Raw genomic sequence first — 19,963 nt, forward strand, 5'->3', positions numbered from 1 at the left:
ACAACTGGAAACTCACTGGTTTATACATAATCGACTAACATGAGATTTAATTAATTATCACCTGCATCAGTTCTGCTTAACTGATTCTCTAATCATTTTTTTTACCTTTAAATAATAAATCCCTCTCGTACTTTCTTGCATTTATATAATATACATTTATAATCTCCTTTCAAGCGAGTATAAATATACTGTTCTCGTTGTTTAAGGTTTCTAGGCCTAACAATGCAATCTTCTTCACATTCTCTCCCCCCTGAATCCTCAAACACCTCGATAGGATTAAGTTGTTGTGTCTTAATTTTCTAAAGGCTTCTCATAATAATTTGGCCACTCTAGAGTTATTTTATTTAATAATAATTAAAAGTAACTAAATAAAACCAAAAAATATTTTGATTTATCGATTTGACATTCACAGTTTTAGAAAGTAAATACAGAACACAAAAAAAATATACAAACTAAATATACCAAAAAAAAAAAGAGCCATACTTGAACGAGTTTGTAAGGCCAAAAATAAAATAAAAGGTAGAGAAGCAACCATGTAAATGAGAGAAACTGAAAATGACTGGGTACCAAGTACACCACTAACTTTTTCTTTCGGTAACCTGTTTGGACAAAACCTAACATAATTGCAAGTAGAACAACTTAATGGTCCTTGATAACATGTATATAGAGTTTATATCTCTATCTCTTCACAATCAGAAAGTCTCTCAAAAACAACTAAATCTAGTGATATGAAACTTGTTATCTGTCTTTCAAGGTATGAATTCAACAAGGAGAAGTCTCGTAATTGATCATAGTTAATATGGACATATCTACTAAAATTGAAAACGTAATACTAGTGATATTCCTGTTACAAAGATAAATAATATAATGCAGAAACGGAAAAACACAAGATACTAGAAGTTTTGTTAACGAGGAAACCGCAACTGCAGAAAAACCCAGGACCTCATCCAGATTTGAACACAAGATACTATTCCTATTAATCATACCACCATACTTCGTATTGGAATGTAAGTGAGATCGAATTCACCCTCCAAACCATTCAGGTGAAGTCGTGCTCCTTACATCTCTTGAATCTCGCAAGGCTCTATGCAATTGATTCCCTTAGATGATGTCCTTTATAGCATAAGAGCTTCCTCACCCTAAGTAAATACTTGTGACACAAATCTTCCTATAACAGATAAGCCAATTTGATTTCTCTTTAGATTGTATAGATCAAGGCTCATAAATCTATTTGCAGTATACAAAGCTAGAAACCTCATAAATCTTGAACACTTATATTTAGTTAGTTGAGAAGCATGGATTCTTAACCACCTCTCAAGAACAATCGTGAACTAATCAATTAAGAATAATTTTCAGATATCTATCTCGAGGACTCACAAAGTTTAAGACGAAGAGATCTTTGCGATTTCTATCTATCACTCATGAAAGAGATTGTTAAAACCTCAATGATATACACGTTTTTGTGTCTGATTTGATCTCAATTATTTATCTTGTTAGTGCTCATTTTTGTACTTATCATGTATTTTATGTATTTATAGGTGTTTTTGGAGAAATAAGCTTTTTTGGAAAAGTTGATCGAAAAGTGGTATTTGCGCCCCTGGAGGAATCATTGAAGGCACCCAAGAAAAGTGTTAAAGGCACCCGGAGGAGTTGATAAAAGCACCCCAGGAGTTTTACTATTTACAACCAAAATTACTACTTGTAGCACACAAAGTGTTATTCGCACCACATAAATTGCTATTTGTACCTCAACTTGCTAAAGGGACACTAAAACTGGATAAGGGGCACTCATCTTCTTCATTTGAAATTTCAAATTTGGCGGGTTTTAATGAAATAAAGTTAGGGTTTGAGTTTTGGGTGAGTTCTTATGAGACTAAATCGCTGAAATCAATTGGGTTTACTCCTTAGGCCTAAAAAGGCATGGTATCCTTGTTGGAATCGATTGGAATTCGCTGGATTTTGGTGGATTGTTAATATCAAGCAAAACAATTTTGGCGGAAAAAAGAAGCAGTTTTGCTGCATGATTTTCAGGCGAGGATTGGCTGAGTTTTAGTCGGATTTGGTCTTGGATATGGGCCTATTAGGATCATACAGGACTGGTAAGTGTCTCGGAAACAAGAAAAAAAGGAAGATCACACGTGTTGGACCAAAACATGGAAGAGAAATATTTTTGATATTCTGTTGAGATTTATTTGGGAATTGTATGAGGATAGAGCGTGTTTAACAGCTTCTGATATATGTCGACCGTGTTTGAATGGATTTGGGCCACTGCAAACCCATGAAGAAGATATAGAAAGGAAATAATCCCAAGTAAAATAAAATATACTGGATTAATTACAGAGATATAAAGTGGATGTTGGGATGTCTTAGAAGGATTATAGATAGTTTGAGGACGAAGAGAGAGCTTTAGAGAATTAGACTACGAAGTATAACATATATCTTTTGAACTTCGCAGAAATGACATCAATATAATCTTGTATATCGTATTGTGATTATATGTATGGGTTATGGTGAATATTTCATCCTAGGAAAAAATATTTTACTTTTGTTTAAAGGAAGTACATTCATGAACTTGTTTTGTGAACCGAAAGGGAAATCAATAGGGTTATTGGTCTTGCTATTCATTAATTATCTTTGGATGACCAATATGTGTGTTGGTAGAACCGATCTTAATTAGGGTTGTGTATCTTGGTATAACCGATCACAATGCCTAGATTTGTGATTTGGTATGACCGGTCCTGGTAATTGGTGTAACCGATTCTAAGTAATCACCGTGAGATGGTATGATCGTTCCTTGTAATTTGTGTGACCGATCATAAGTGTTATGTGACCGATCCTTGTAATTGGTGTAACCGATCCTAGTGACTGGTGTGACCAATCACAAGAACATGCCATATTTAGGTATAACCGATCCTAGTGATTGGTATAACCGATCCTAACCCATGTATGTGACTTGGAAGGACCGATCACAACTAACCATTGTGATTTGGTATAACCAATCACATAGTAGTCTTAGAATACTAGCAAACCAATTCTAAACTTGTATGGAAGTGTGGTATAACCGATTCCAAGAAAGCAGATCCATGTAAATATGAAATAAGGATTTGCAGTGAAAAGATGTCAACATACTTTGAACACGAGCAGTAACTCTTATCATTTGTTGTTCAAAGATATTCCTTGGTACTCAAGGTGATCCTCTCCGGAAATAAATTAAGAATCTTTTAATTAAGATTTTGATTTATATGATTTAATTACCAAAAATTAATGCATAACTCTAGAGAATAAAAATTAGTAACGTGCATTTACTAATTGGAGATTTTCTATTGAGATATTTCGGAAATATTAGACCAATATTTATTGGAATTATGAAAACCGAATTTTGTTCATTCCATATCTTGAGAATATTCTCGGATTGTAAATTCGTTGGTGTCCAAAAATCCTTGGTCTATAAATACCTAAGTTTGCATTTTTAGCAAACTATCCTAAGAGCCAGGCAAACTTCAATTCTTGTTGTTTTTGGTGGAGACGTCTATTCGGTGAGGAAAGTAATCCTAATTAGGTGAAATATCTTATGATCGCTCGTTTAAAGACTTTTGTGGAATCAAAAAGCTCTACGAGTACCGTCGGTGTGAAACTAGATAATTGTAGTGTTATTTGTTTTCGATTTGATTTGTTTGACTAACGTTTGTTGAAAATTTGATTGCACCTAGTTTGTTTATTCTTGAGAATATTCTCTTCTGATATAAGATTCACTCAAACTAGATCGAAGTATCGACGAGATCTTTAGAACTGTTGTTAGATCTAAAGACATCTTGCGATAATCCATTGTTAACATATACCGTGTTGTGCGTGATTGATAACAAGAGATTCAAGTGGTGTTCTGCACGTTTTGAAGATAAAACAAGATTTGAAGACGAAGAAGAATTTTTCTAAGTTTTCGTATCTTGTGGATTTAGTGCAAAAACCTTGATCGGCTGGGATCCAACTAGAATCAGTTTATATTTGATAGATCTGATTGATTAGTTGTGTGAGATTGAAATTATCTATATTTCTCTTTGAGATCTATATTGATTGAGTACGCATCTATACTTGACTATTTCAGTAATTAAAGTTAGATTTGATCTAACCAGACAAAGAAGTTTATCAAATTAAACAGAAGATCCTTTGTCAACGAATCATGTATATATTTAACAAGATTGATTAGAGTTGTTACCAAAAAGATTCTTCCTTTGTTGTTAGCTTGCTATTCACATGCGTGACTCTAGAAGTCGAAGGCACAAGGATACTGAGGGAACTAAGTAGCTAGAGGTAGTCTGCTTGGTCTCAAGTATATGAAGTTGGTTTATATTTTGTATAGCGTATTAATTCTGACAGTATTCAAAACTGGATTAGGTCCCGGGGTTTTTCTGCATTTGCGGTTTCCTCGTTAAAAAAATATTTCCGTGTCATTTAATTTTATATTCCGCAATTATAATTGTTTTTTATTATCATTAAAAGTAAATTACACTTGTATATTAACTCCGCAATACTTGATAGGTATAGAGTTTGGTGATTTCCGAACCTATTATCAAGTAACACACTTTGTTGTTGTATTATCTCGATCTTGTATTCATAGTCAATCACACAAGTTATCTTGTTGTTTTATTGTCTCGATCTCGTATCCATAGACGATCACACGAAGTGTGAACTGAATTGTCGTATTGGCTGAACTTTGTCCATAGACGATCAAATTCGGTATAGGACTTATAGGTTGAAATAAAAAGATTGTGGTGTATTTGGGTACCCTCATATTTTCAATTGGTATCAGAGCGGGCAAACAAAAAAAGATCTAACAATCTGTGTTTGGTGCGATCCAACCTATAAGAATTGAATCTAATGGACGATTCATTTAATGTAGAGCAAGAAGATAATGAACTTCAGAAAGTCAATTTGTTTTCAGATCCTGATAAACAGCTCAACACTGTTGGTTCACTGTTCGAACACAATCACAATGATGTTTTAATAAGAAAACAAAGTCCCGTGACTCACAAGTCAGGTTCGGATAATAATGATGAGATTAAATTTTCATAAAGCTTGCTGAAAAATATAATCTAAAATATAATATATATTATCCATATGTCGAAGGGATTATCAAAGACTCTTTGATAAAAATCAGGTCTCATGAAAAATCCGTGTCTCAAGAAAATCTTGAAAATCATGAACCTCCTGACATGATGATAATCACATCTAGTCAAGGTCAAGATGAAAATACAGTTATGTTTTCTCTTGAAACTGAATCTAAATTTTTTGGCAATGATCCTAAAGTCAGAAAAGATTTATTAGTAATAATATCTCTCAGAATCTCTTAACTAATAAACAATATTTTGATTCTAATAATTCAACCACTTGCAAGAATCAAAAGAGATGTGTTTCAAAGCATAATCATGTGACTAATATCCGGTCAAGAAAAAATGTCATTTATTGTGACAAGGATTATCTCTCTGAAAGTGACAAAGATCAGCTTAATTGCACGCAAATAAATAATTTCGTATCATGTTGTTTTGTTACTGATATTTTGTCCAAATTAGAATCAAGGAAACAATCTCAACAAAAGATGCTGTCATATTCCAAGGAATTTCTGGGTCGATATAAAAGTTATGCTCAATTCATGACTCAAAAGGTTTCTAGTCACACCTTCAATCCTGTTCATACTCGAATAGATCTATCTGTTGAATCGGGTATTTCGGGTTGTGACTCACAGATGTGTGAAACCTACTGTTGGAATTTTTCTAGAAAATAAGATGTCCGAGAACATCAAGATAGATCCTGTTTTATTGATCCATTGAGAGCTCGCTTCAACAACTAAGTTTGTTGATCGGAACTTCCCAAATTTTGTGCTCAATTTAAATAAATGAGAAGTTCTTAAAAGAGCACATGGGAACATGTGAGAGGTATACAAATTATACTTGATCTATTCACATCATGAAAAACCTAAGTATTTTTCTAAAATTGGGATCCTTCACTTTTAGAGGAATACATTCGGTCCATTTAAGAAAATTCATGATAAATTTGTACAAGAAATATTCGGGCTTTCTTAAAAATAATATTTCAGAAAATCATTCTTGATTTTATTTCTGAATTTGTATTTTCATATTTGTTTTAATCAAATAAAAATATCGTGCTGGTTTTTTAAAACTTGGGAACCAAGTTTTATTTGATATATAAAAACATCTTAAGAACTGATTCTCTATTCCACAATCAGACTGCGGTTCAAGATGGGTGCAAATACTATTGATATTGATTCTCAATTACATAAGCTTGAAACATATCTTCCATATGAGATTAAGTGCTATTTATCAAAGGAACATTAGAGGAATCAATTATCTATTAAGCTCATGTTTATGCTAATGCGAGATTTTTAAATTTATCGTGAACAATTGGAAGCTTCTGTAGTGAATGAGGAATGACTTGAGTTAAATCTTTTAAAGTTGATTGTGGAAGTGAATCTTTTGAAGAGGAGGCTCAATCAACTGAAAAAAAAGAGGAAAATCAAGAACTTGAACACTGAAGAAACCTCAGTGAACAATCAGAGCACCTCTAGGGATTAAGTTATATGTTGTAATACTTGATCCAAGAAAATAGACATCAATATATTGATTTATCTCGATATCTTTGTATAAGGTCAATTTTGAATAAAACTATCAATTATTATATATGAATAAAATTATTATTTTATAATTTTTATGTGATAGTTACCGATTACATAGCCTGTGAATGAATGTCTATATTTTGCTATGTGTTTTCGGTTTATGCGATGTCTGATTTCAGTTGTTATAAATCTTAATATTCGATCTCATATGGTGAAACCCTTGTGATTTGTGTGGCTTTTTGATTTAGCGGGATTTACTTCTATCCCATGTTGGTAGGCTTTATCAAAGGCTCATAAGATGTTCCGATTGAAACTTATATGTGAAAAGTCACAATATGTTGAATCAATTTGTGTTTACATGAGTTGTGTTTAGCATAACATATGTGTTTAGGGTTTTCAAGTTTTGCTATTGGCACACATTAGTTAAAACCATTTCAACCTTTCTCTGGTAAAGGTTACTTTTGTTGTTGTTCTTTTGTTCTTGCGAGAGGATGACAATACACTAGGGGAGAGTTCTGATTTGAACTTGTGCTTAATGATATATCTTTCTGGGGAGTAGTGGCTGCGGATATTAAGGTAACGAATTTGTTAGTTAATCGTTTTCATGTTTAAGAAAATCCTGTTTATATTGCATATGTTTTGCTTTTTCTTAACAAAATTTAGGGACAATTGATATGTTCCATTATATCTGTTAGAGCACTGCTCGGTCAAACTCGCAAGCGTTTCTATCTCAAGTTTGTTTGTCAAGTTTAGTGATCAAAACTATAAGTCTTGATTTCTATTCTACTTATATCTATGTCTCAGACAAGGATAGAGTGTGTAGTTGAGCTTTAGACTTTATGACGTTCATCAATTGAAGACGAAGAACCACTAAGGAGAGCTTGTGGAACTTCATCCACAAAAGGTATGTGGAGACTGAAACTCATCTATCACTCGGAAAGTCTATTTCTACTCTATCTCCTATATTGATACAAAAGTCGTATAGCTATAAAGTATTCGATTATACACATTTGATATTTCGAGCTGAGTTTAACTCACTTACATATTTCTCGAAATATGTGTTGGCAAGCTTTCGCTTTAACCAAGTTCATCTTATATTCTTGACGAAAGTCAAAAGATGATCATGTGAAAATCTCCTGGTAACATCTTACATGATTTGTGTGAGACAATCATTTGATGTAGACCTGAAATGTTTCGTATTGATTATTTCAATAACTTGAAAATTTCTTTGATGCTAATAGTTTGTGAAAACAACTATTGTCATCTTCTAAGAATGTTTCAATGATTGAAATAGAGTTTATAACACTTAACACCATAATTGTATTGTAGACATAGATGCGTACTTGCATATATGTTGATCCTTGACCGGTATAGTATGCATATCCGTATGCGTACTGGCGAGGTCAGGTAAAGTCCAAGAGCCTTGGTATGCTTACCCGTACGCATACTGGAGAACTCAGTTGAAGTCCGGGAACTATTGTATGCGTACCCGTGCGCGTACTAATTCAACTGTTGTTTTGGATGTGTGATAGTATGCGTACCCATTCACATACTGTCAGACACAGTCCAAGTCTGGCTACTTGAGTATGCGTACACGTTTGCATACTTGAGTGAGTTAATTTCTAGAATCGGTTGTGCCATAAACTAATACATTTATATAATAATGATTGCAATCTTTTGCAAACCGTGGCTATAATGTTCATGAATTGATTCAAATGAATCAAACCGATTTTGTTTCAATTGTGTTCTTGTATACTTCTATGAGAATATTGCAATTGAAGAACTCTATAACTAGTTTCATTTGAGTCATTTGAACTAGTTGTGGTTAAGATGAATAAGGTTGATATGAAAGTGTTCGTATGGCTAACTTCGGTTAACTATTGTGGAGTAGACCTAGTGTACACGCTTAGGTACGGTTACTTATACCTAAATGAAGCTACATTTCATTTGTGTGTAACAAGCTAAGTTCGATCTAACGGTTGAATGATATTAGATTGAGTCTAATCAGGTTTTCATCTAAAGGTGAATATTGAATGCTTTCTTACCAAGGTAACATTGATTGCAAACCCTGATTTGGAAACTATATAAGGGAGAACTATAGCAACTGGAAACCTAATCCCTACACCTTCTGTGTGATACTAGTTGCGACTAGAGTCGATTCTCCTTTAACCTTAGGTTTATTCCAAAACCTTGTAGGTTAACGACTTGAAGACTTCATTGGGATTGTGAAGCTAGACCCAAATATTTTCTCTGTAGTTGAGTGTTCTGATCTTACTAATACGAACGTGATTGAGTACCATCTTTCCTAAGATTTGCTTAAGATTTATCTCCGATAGGTAAGATTAAAATAAGTCACAAACATCTTCGTCTCATCGTTTGTGATTCCACAATATCTTGTTTCGCTTCCATAGATTAACATTATTGTGAGGTGATTGATAATACTAGGATGTTCTTTGGGAATATAAGTCCGGTTTATCAATTGGTTCATGTGCACCTTGGTTTATCATAAGACGGAACAAAACTCATAGGTATTTCTGTGGGAGACAGATTTATCTATATCAATATACTTTTCTATATGATACAGATTTGTTTATCAAGTCTTCGAATTTGGGTCGTAGCAACTCTTAGATGTGCGTGAGATCAGCTAAGGGAATCAAGTGCGTAGAATCCTACTGGGTTTCAGAGACCTATGGAGCGCAACTGTACCTTGATCGGTGTGAAAATTGTTAGGGATCAACTACATTCCAGTCTGAATTTAATTGGTAGTAGGCTAGTGTCTGTAGCGGCGTAATACAGTGTGGTTTTCAAAGCTGGACTATGTCCCGGGGTTTTTCTGCATTTGCGGTTTCCTCGTTAACAAAATTTCTGGTGTTTGTGTTATTTCTTTTCTGCATTATATTTTCTATATAATTGAAATATCGTCGGTTGTGCGTTAAGTTCTAATATTTCTTGACTCCGACCTTTGGGTTGTTTATTGAATTAATTGACACTTGGATATTGGTTTGTGATACCGTCCAAGTTATTTCTCTAATTCAATTGGGGTCGCAAATCCCTATTTGTTTGATTGCAGATTGAATTGAGAAATTGAGATATAACTCTTTGATATACTTTTCTAAATATTGAGTCTGACTGTCTAGTTTATTCCATTGAAAGTATATTGGAGTTAGTCCATTAAAAACGAAATATTGGGTGTGGTTGTTGGACCCCCGTATTTTCAACTGGTACCAGAGCAGGAAAACACCTTTAAGACCTCATAAGTCTGTGTTTGTAGCGACCTGACTATGGACAGTAGTGGTATCTCTGATAAACGCATCGCTAGAAGCAAAAGTTCTGTTTATATGAAATCTATTAAAGAGAAAGATTTGTCAATCTAGAATTTAGATGAAACTTGCGTTCTCACGAAACAGACTTGCATTGACAAGTGTTACCCGGATTACCTTACTGACGAGTCTGACTCTGAAGTAGAAAGGGAAGCATCCAAAAAGAGTGCAGTGATTCTAAAACTAGTTAGAATCCAGGATGATGAAATCAATCGGTTATAACACAAAGTCAATGTTCTTGTTGTTATGGTAAATGAGCGTGACTCTCACTTAAAAGTCCTTCGAGAGGAAAACGCCTCCATTTGTTCTTCACGAACTCTGCTTGAGGAAAATCTCAAAGATGATGCTTTGGAAATTGAACACATTTTGAATAAACTCTCTATTCAAGGTTGTTCCAAAGAGTCTACTATACCAACTTCTTCTGTTTCAACTGTAATAAATTCAGTTCCAGAAGAAAAATCGAAATCCCTTCCCATTCGAAAAGATGTGCTTGGTTCTTCCTCTAGTCAAGGATCCACCACATCACATGAGGGGAAGAAATTTCCCAACGATGGTGCCAATTCTGTTTACTCTAATCACTCAGGTGATCAGAAAGTGTGTCTCCTTTGTGAATCAAAAGGACATGTTGAGCAAAAGAGAAATTCTAGCTAGGTTGAATGACAATTCTATAGTTCGTCTTCAACACACCTTAGATTTAATTCTCAAAGGTGTAACTGACATTCGTATGTATAAACCAATTTTTTTTAGCACTCACCCTGTGTACCCTACCAGGAAAGTCAGTTCGATGTGTTCCTCAAATGTTCAAGAACGTAACTATCTTCTTAACACGAATCGTTCATGAAGAACTCAGGGATCTTATTCAGTTAAAAAGGGAGATAATGTCTTTATTGATGTGAAAAAGGTTCCAGAAGAAGAAAACAAAGATGGAGTTATGAAAGACAACCTAAATCTGATAATTAAAGGATATAAAGAGATCATCAACAGGATGTCAATTCTCTCTAGTCAAAATTCTTCAGGTAAGAATCCATATTATGCGTCGTATGTTGATGATAGTAAGTTTTACGATAAATTTTCGTATCAAAACGGTTTTCCTCCAAAGTTTAGGAGAAAGAGGTTGAACTGAAAACAACATTCATTTGATGAGCTCAAGGCTCATACTTGTGCTAATTAATCACAAGGTTGAAATCTCACTCACAAAAAATCTTGGTTGAGTGAGTAATGATCAGGTATACTTGATGGAAAAATGTTTCTGATTCTCTAGCTATTTTCTTATTGTTCTTAGCTGGATTATCATTCACAAACATCTTTGCATAAGTATTTGTGTTTGGTCTTGTCAAGTTTTTGATTTTTTAATTTATTTTTGAAAATTTAGTATATCAAAAATGCTACTCTTATGCTCTAAATTTTTCTCTAATGAGAATGTAAAATTTATTGAGCTAAGATTTGTGAAAGTATTCACTTAGCAAAATTTTTATGTGCAAACAGTTTCTTGGTTTGCAATTTTTGGCGTTAGTATTTTCCGCCTGTGGGTCAAGTTTGTGTTTGTACGGGTACCCTTGTTACATGTCACGGACCAACTTTGGAAACCCTAAAAACCTGTTTTTCCGAGAAACCATTAAATACCAAAACCTTTTGTTTGAGTACGCATACTCCAGGTTTTGTTTTTATCAAGAATGGCTTCTCCTCCTTGTTCTTGGGATTTGCGGAAGTTTGTTGATAATTCTATATACTTCGAGTTCGAAGTAAAGAAGAAAAGAACCATTGTTAAAGCTGACAAGCTCAATCCTGGTGCATCATGCTATTATGCATATTCTCATCAAGATCGAGAAAAGGCTGAGATGGTCTCTGCTGAAGTGGTTCATGGTTTTCTCAATGATCTCGGGAAAGAAAAACTGAAGCTTGAGAACTCTATGAAAGATCTTGATATGTTACAAACTAAGTTGAAAAAAATTAACTCTGACCTTGTTCTCATGAAGTCACATGTTAAGGATCTTCTCAAACAGGATATCTTCTCCGAAGAAGCAGCCGATGTTGTCAGTCACAAGCTTAAAGGTCTTGAAACCCGTGAAGACTCTATAAGTGGGCTCTGATTCTAGCTTGTGATCGTTTTTTTGTTGATCTTAGATTTGTTTGGTTTTATTTTATTGTCTAGGAAACTTCTGATGAGAATTTATTCTTGTGTTTTAAAGAAGGATAACTAGGATTTGGAATAGCAGTTATTGTGATTACACATAGCTATTGCCGACGGTTTTCATCTTGCAATGTTTTTAAATTTATTTATTTAAATTCTAAAGTTTATTTGGAAGATGATTTTGCAGTATTAATCTTTATGGTTTTATATATTGCAACTTGTTATAGGATATGCGTGTTTACGTCCGTGAACCTTGATTGTCCCATATATGTCATTATGCAAATATTGATAAAAGATAGAATGAACTTTCGACAACAAAAGTTAAGCCTACTATGTCATTATACAAATATTTATGGAAGATATGGTGAACTTTTTGATAGACACATTTTTGTGTCTGATTTGTCTTGATTCTATATATTGTTAGGGCTCATTTTTGTACTTATTATGGTGTTTTATTTATTTGTAGGTATTTTTGGCCAATAAACATTTTTGGAAAAATTGTCTCGAAAAGTTTTCGGAAAGCACCCGGAGGACACTTGCTATTCGGACCCCCGGTTTGGATAAGGGGCACCCCCAGGATTCCCCTTAAGGCAGATGCTAAAGGCACCCCTACTCTGGATAGGGGGAAACCATCTTCATTATTTGAATTCTGGTTTTTGGCGGGAAAACAAACCAGCATGCATGCAGATTTGGGTTCGCATTCTTGGGAAGATTTAAGGAGATTCAATCTCGGATTTTTGTTGGGATGGACTTCCTAGAGCATAACAGGGTCGGTATATGTGATTGGATCGAATGAATTGGGTTAGATCGACCAGGAGAATGAAACAGAGGTGTTGTGGTCACGGGTTGCTGTTGGAGTATTTTTCGACAATTCAGGGAGATTAAAGGATAGAAAATCTTCCCCAACATTCGTAGTTATCTAATAAAGAGTTTGGAAGTATTGGGAGAGGTCAAATACGCGTGAAGAGAGTTTGGCAGAAAGAAAACTCCGAAAATTGTTGTGGAGATAAACCAATATTTTGGGGGAGATTTAATCGAGTTGTGGCCTATAAAAGGAGAGGGGATAAGTCATATAGGGGGGACGAAACCTTAGGAGAAGTTTAGAGGATAATAGAGAGATCCAGAGATCGATTTGCAGGAAAAATACAATATTCTGCTGCTGCTGCTGAGGAAGAACACGAAGAAAATTGACGCACAAGCAACTGTCGCAGCAAACTATCGTTGTTTCACAGCAGTACCTATGTGTCGTTCATCACAGCGGTTGCATTAGGTCTTTAGATACTATTTCTACCTGTAACAGTGATTCTGCAATACCAACAAACTGTTGTGAATCGTCAATATTATCACTTTTCATCTTTTTAATCATCTTTTGAGCCATAAACAATTATTTTGAGATCATGATTAATATGAGGAGCTAAACCCCATTGCTGAGGCGATAGAGGAAGCTATTTTTCCAACAAAAAGCGGTACAATCTGTTTTATTTAATTTATTGCAATTATTATTATGATTATTTGCCTTGAACTATTATGAAATATGATTTTTATTTGAGTGATTGTGATCTATTTTGATGGAGTATGCTTAGTTTATAGACTCTTGATGCTTCATACTTGGTATTTACAATTATTACTTTTGAAAATCTATTAGTTGCAATATTTTAGAATCAAATTAAACGAGAAAATTGCATGAATATAAATATTTGGACCAAATCACTTTGAACTTGGAAAATAGTGGAATCTTAGCCTCAGTGTTCTTTTAATATTGATACCAACTTTGTCAGTGTTTGTTATAATTATTAGTGAGTTTTCTATCTTGTTTTGAATTTAAGTCTAAAGTTATCCTTCACAAGTTCGAGAATCGAATCACTTTTTACCACTATCTACAAATCACATCAATTTTTGGCGCCGCCAACGCGGACTTGTTTTTAGGGTTTTAGATTTATTTTATTTTTATTTTATTTATTATTATTTTTGTTCTTTTTTATGTTTTTGGGTATTTATCTTGTGTCTACAGGTTCTGGATCATAAAGAAAATTGAGCCAAAGAGTTTGGTGATTTCGTAAAGACTTGGAGCTAAAGATTAAAGCAAAAAAAACAGAAAACAAGACAATTTTATTTTAGACAATTTTAGTTTAGGGTTTGTTAAAAAACTGTATTAGGGTTTATTATCTTTGTAATTTTTCTTTTCTTTTTGGACTTTTGGACTTTGGGACATTATTTTTTTTATTACCCTACGGAAGGGTACTTTAAATATAAACTGTTTGCAGAGAAGGAGGACAATTACGATATTGTCTCTGCACCTTGGGTTCGTACACTTGACATCGGAGTCAGTGGCCCGAGTCGACTACAACCGATTCATCCCCCGTCTGGAACGGGAGGTAAGATTCTAAACACTCGCGAATCCCCTGCCAGCGAGTTACTGGACTCCTTCGTATGCATATATGTTGAGGACTGAATACGGACATTTATTTTTCTAGTAAAGGGCAAGGCCTGGACATACAAGATAAGGGTTCGGATTTCATCACCGTTCTCTTCTTGCCCGCTTTAGGAACACGTAACCTACGCGAACCTAAGCCTAAAATTTTGACTAGAACGAGACCGATAGGGTAACGAGCTTAACAAGAAAGTCATTCGAAAAATATTGGTTACTCTTTTAAGCATACTTCGAAGTTCTTGACGGTTTCTGTAAGTTGAATGCGTGACAGCGCCGCCTTGTAATACCGGTGAGGCCTTGGGTATCAAAGCTCCACCGAGATTCCCTCGCCTCTATTCAACTTACTTTAACTCGATTCCAGAGGATTAGAAGCTGGTCTAGAAACAATCTAAGTGGAGCCATCATGCTTTTTGTTTGCTAGAAATCAATAGGTTTGATTTGGTTGAGTGGGTCTTGATCTGTGTTTGCTTACCCGTCCAATTTAGAAAATTCTATTGTATGCCTGAACGTAAAAGAGACGCACTAGGTAGATTTGTTAAAGAGAAACCTAGTATTTCTAAGCGCCTCTATTACCTTAATCTAGAGAGTAAGACTTTTGAAGAGTATGTTTTTGAACGTCCTTTGACTGAGGAGAGAATCCATGTTGCTCCGATAGCGCCAGAAATGACAACTTTGAAAGCTTTGTTGAATCCAACTATGACTACTCGTCCCTCATGTATCAGGTTAGTTGAGACGGAAGCAACTTATGAACTTAAAACTGGGACCTTACAACTTCTCCCAATCTTTTTAGGGAAAGAAAATGAAAATCCCTATTTCCATGTTAGGGACTTTGAGGAAATTTGTAGTACCCTCAGGATTAGAAACCTAGATGATGATGCTTTGAAACTTAGGTTATTCCCCTTTTTCCTGAAAGATAAAGCTAAATCGTGGATATATAGTTTGGCTTCCGGGTCAATCGAAACGTATGAACAACTTACATCCTCCTTTTTGAACAAATTTTTTCCCTAGGCACAAAACATCGTCTATTAGGACGCAAATCTGCACGTTTTCTCAACAGGAGGGAGAAACTTTTTATAGGTATTTGGAAAGGTTCAATAATTTATTAGCCCAATGCCCTCATCATGGTTTAGAGAAGGTTAGGTTAGTTCATATCCTTTATGAGGGTTTAGATTATCCCACTACAACCACAGTAGAATCTATGTGTACTGGTGGATTTGAGAACCAGACAGTTGATGACGCGATGACATATTTGCATGAAGTCGCCGAAAAGACCCAACAATGGGAAAGTAGTAGGGGACCTCAGAAAACAATTCTTCTCGGCAGAGGAAACGTTAATAGGGTAGAAGGAGGCTATGAATTAGAGTAATCCTTGATCCAGCTGATAGCATTCCTCTTTCTCCTGAAAAGAGTGACTCTATGAAAATAAGGTGTTTTTCTGTCACCTTCAATGAGCCATACTTCTCTAGACTTATCTTTCCAGTAGAGTTCCTCCAAGGTATAAATGTACTCTAATCTAGTTTTAAGTCTAGCAGTAGTAATAGAATCAGTGGGATCAAAAATCTGTACCTCTAACAAATCTTTCCTAATGGTAGATATATCCGTTTGAATATTACCAAAAGAGGATTTCTTCCAATCTCTAAGACCTTTTTTAGCGCTAAGAAGCTTAGCTTTTAGTTTATAGGCTAGAGATCCTATAACATTGACAGACCAAGAGTTAGCTATAATGTCTCTGCAAGTAGGATCCTCAATCCACATAGCCATGAAATGAAAAGGTCTAGGCATGCAAGTTTCCTCATAATTAAAACCTATATGCATGGGACAATGATCAGAAGAATCTCTAGGGAGATTGTTAACACAGAATTTGGGACAAAGGTCCTCATCAATTTGGTTTAAAAAACATCTATCTAGCCTTTCTAAAATTAAATCAGGACCTTGTTGCATATTGGACCAAGTGAATCTTGAGCCAGAAAACCCAGGATCATGCAAATTGAAAGTAGAGCAAAAATTTCTTAGATGTTCAAAATCATAATCATTAACTTCAATACCACCATTCTTATCTTCTGTTCCTAAAAGAGTATTAAAATCACAAATGACAAAGACAGACTCATCTATGGGGGCAGTAGTTTGTTGACACTGTTGTTCCCAGAAGGAGGGTCTGAGGGTACTATTGGGTTCACCATACACAAAATGAATATGACAAGTTTTTGAATGGATAATGTCAGTTGAAGTCACATAGATGCCCCTCAAGCTGGAAGAAACAACATTCAGATGGATTTCTTTTTTCCAGGACAAAACCAGACCACCACTCCTACCAACACTAGGAACATTGCAAGTGTAGGGGAAGCCCATGTTTTTAAGTTTTCTGGCTGCCATATCTTTCCCAATTTTAGTCTCAGAAAGGAAAATGATATCAAGATTAACATTCCTACAAAGCATACTAAGTTCTTTGTTTACAGATTTTTTTCCAAATCCTCTAAGGTTACATGCTATTAAGTTTATGTTGTTGACAGGGAAGAGGTTAAAGGCAGGGTTTGAATTATCATGAGTAGGATGGTTGGGTATGGGATTTACCTGAGTAGTAGAGCCTGATCCACCACCAAGAGAAGCATTGGAACCATCACCATTTTGAGAAGAACTTTGGGAGGAATTGAGACTAGAACCGACGACATTGAGAGGGGAATTGTTGCGGACATCATTGCAACATGGGGAGCTATCAGCAGGAACCTTGTAGCTACCAAAGGAGTTGAAGATAGGTTGGGTATCGAGGGAGCAAGTGGAGAGATCTATGTCTGGTTATTCACCCAAATTGGTAATTGGGGTGCACAGTTGAGCATAATCAGGCTCAGTAGAGGTTTGTTCTTCAGGGATAAACTCAAGGCTACTAACATTGTAATTAGCTCTGGTGCGTTTTCTTAGGTCAGACCTTGGATTGATCTTTCTTTTGAGGTTTGCTTTAGCTTCTAATTCGTTCGAATTTCCTGCTCCTATGGTGATTATAGAGCTGGTATTTGGGATAGCAGAAGTTTTGAATCTTCTTGAGGAGTTGGTAGTGCGAATCGGTCCCTTTGGAATAGACTCAGAACCAGTAATTGAGGCAGCAACAGTAACATTTTGAGTTGTAACTTGCTTTAAGATAATTGGCAAGCCATTTTCCATCTGAGTTGGGTGTTTTTGAACATGGCCAACATCAAAAATCTTCAGGGTAGTGGATCTGTTGACAAAGGGGCTCATTTGAAAAGTGTTTGACAAACTTTTCCTAGAAGTGTTTTCCATTCTTTGATCAACAGCTACAGTTTTGCCTTTGGAACTTACTTCAATAGCAGAAGATCCCATTTGAGTATCTGGTATAACCTCAGAATGTTGCATATTGATGTCAGTGTTGCTAGAAGATGGAGGAGTTACTTGTTTGGCTGCTGAAGGCATCATTAACTTTGAAACACTCGGAAGAGTGTGATTATTACAGCGAGAGTCCAGATCTGTAGTCTTCTTTTGCTTTAGTTTCCAAGCAGGGCAGTTTTGATCTTTGTGATCAAGGATGCGACATAAGGTACAGAAATATCTTGGAACTCTGATGTGTCTACATTCAATAAGAAAAAGTTCATTCCTACCATTTGTGAAAAGCGGAATGTCTGTTGGTAGAGTTTTCTGAACTTGAATTCTAATGCAAACTTTAACATTCTTCTTATGAGGATGTTTACCAAACGGATTCTGAGCTTCTATGAGTTCTCCCATATTTAGAGTGAGAAGCTTAATATCTTCAAACTCTGTGCATTCATTGGGGATGTTACACAAGATTAACCACATAATTTTTTCATCAAAAGAAATTTGGTGATTTGGTGGCCAGCCTTCAATTGGTATAACTTTTAGCACCATTAGGTAACCACAGACGAACCAAGGTTTCTGAGAATTGATTCTGTTAAAATCCTCTTCTGATAAGTAGCATATGAGAACTTTGTTCCTCTAATCATTGAATGTAGTGACAGTAGGGTGTTGAGCTAATGGACAATTGTTGCAGATATAAAATCTGATAGAGGAGGTTGGGATCAGAATTTCACAACAAACATATCCTGTCATACACCATTTCCAGTTAGTATCAGCTTCTGCTAGGGAAACTTTCTTATCAATGAAGACTGGTTTAGTAAGAGAAGATGGTAGATTTATTTTTTCAAACATCTGTTTTGAGAGGGTTTGAATTTCAAGATTCAAGTTTTGGGGATTCTCAGAAGAAGAGGGGATTTACATAGTATAAAGGCAATGGGTATATATGAATGTTATTTGATTGAGATCAGAATTCCAAGTAACTATTATAAAATGAAGAGATAGAGAGAAGAATCTCTTATTGATATTGTTTTGATAAAGGTAACAGGCAATGTGGAAGAGGGAAATGCAGGAGGGGTTTGTTTTTTTTTGAATTTGAACCTTAAAAAAGGAATGAGAAGGTTGTTGACCATAGTCAGAGAAACTTTCAGGAGAGTTTTGGTGTAAGGTTGTTGTAGGAAAGATGTAAGTTATGCTTTCGGTGAGAGATTTGACATACGGAATGTCACTATCGTTACCATGCTTTTGAGTTTGTCTTCGAACCAAGGTATTTACGTGATTATTATGGGGGGAGAGCCACAAGAGGATGTGGTTAATAGTACCTTGCTGGAACATTTGAGAAAGATTGGATTGAGGATAGATGACATGGATATGGGTTGTTGAGTATTTATTTTGTTTGTCATTATTCATGATGACGTTGAGGTGATGATGTAAACTGCCAAACGTAATAATAGTAGAAAAGAGGGGAATTTTTTTTTGTCTGGATGGGTGGTAAGGGGGAAGATTTTTTGTGCTTGCTGGGTGGTTAGGTTTGATGGATAGACTAAAGACGTTTCTGTCTAATATGCCCCAGGTTGCGGTGAAGCCTCCCAACTGGTGCTGCCATCTACTAGTCTGCATAAAACATAAAGTGTTAATTAGACCCCAAAGATAAATATCAAAGTTTGGTAACCCACCATATACTCCCTTAATGGTAAATTCAAAGGAAGTAAAGGTCTTAATGAAGATTAGGTGTTGAAAATAGGTCTTGATAGGGTAATTATGATTTGGATGGGTAAAATCAGACGCATGGCTTTGAAGAGGCGTGGTAAACAAAGCGACATGACGCTTAACCAAGCGCCTTAAATGGAAATGAATAGGTGTGGTGAGGGCTTTAAAAAGTGATTTTTGGGGGTAAGTAGCATATTCAGAGCAGAAAATTATCTTTCTATCAACAGAAAAGGAAAGGTTTAGGGAGAATTTAGAAAGTCTAAAAAATGGCCGACAAGTCTTCTCAGAGTGCAGGGGTTGTGGGAGTTCCTGAAGAGTCTTCTATGCCGTCATCTGCTGCATCTCCAGATTCACCAGAATATACACAAGCCAAGGCTCTTCTTTCTTCACTGAGGATTGTAGAGTTACAGAAGTTACAGGAGGAT

This window comes from Papaver somniferum, chromosome 6 (assembly GCF_003573695.1).
Source record: "Papaver somniferum cultivar HN1 chromosome 6, ASM357369v1, whole genome shotgun sequence".
In the NCBI taxonomy this organism is placed as follows: Eukaryota; Viridiplantae; Streptophyta; class Magnoliopsida; order Ranunculales; family Papaveraceae; genus Papaver; species Papaver somniferum.